Here is a 619-nt window from a genome sequence, read left to right on the forward strand (position 1 = left end):
CATGATTGTTCTCTCCAAGGAGTGTATCTCTAAGGGTAATATTTTAAAGCACTAAACCTAAGTGTGTTTGTTTCCAGGTCCTCTCTAGTATCCCCAGGTGACCTGTGGTGAGTGCATCCTGTGTTTTAGGGGAAGAAAACACATCTAGAAGAAAATGGTCAAGGCTAAGAACCGAGTTTTAAAAGAGCTGGTCTTAAAATTGAGAATGTGACAATGTTTAGAAAGCAAGCACTTTTGGTTTTTAAAAGCCAAGCTTTTTTTGAGAGGAAAAAAGGGGTATTTAAGAGGCTCTGAAGCCAATCCATGCAAAATAAAGATCATTTGAGGCATAAAGAATGAGACAAGGACAGGTGAGTCCTCTGTCTTACAAAGACACAGCATGGAAAGGACAAGGCTATCCTGATACACAGAGAGGGGAAGCAGTACCTAGGACTGAGGGTAGGGAAACAGGAGCACAGTGTAATGGCAGTATAACAGCCCCAAATGTCCACATTCTCACCCCTGGGACCTGTGGATCCACTGTCTCATATCACAAAGTGACTCTGCAGGTGTGACGAAGTCAGACCTTGAGGTGGAAGATTACCCTGGATTACACAAGTGGACCAATGTGATCACCAGG

Source organism: Orycteropus afer, unplaced genomic scaffold, assembly GCF_000298275.1.
Source record: "Orycteropus afer afer isolate SDZICR_OR568_19922 unplaced genomic scaffold, OryAfe1.0 scaffold00038, whole genome shotgun sequence".
In the NCBI taxonomy this organism is placed as follows: domain Eukaryota; kingdom Metazoa; phylum Chordata; class Mammalia; order Tubulidentata; family Orycteropodidae; genus Orycteropus; species Orycteropus afer.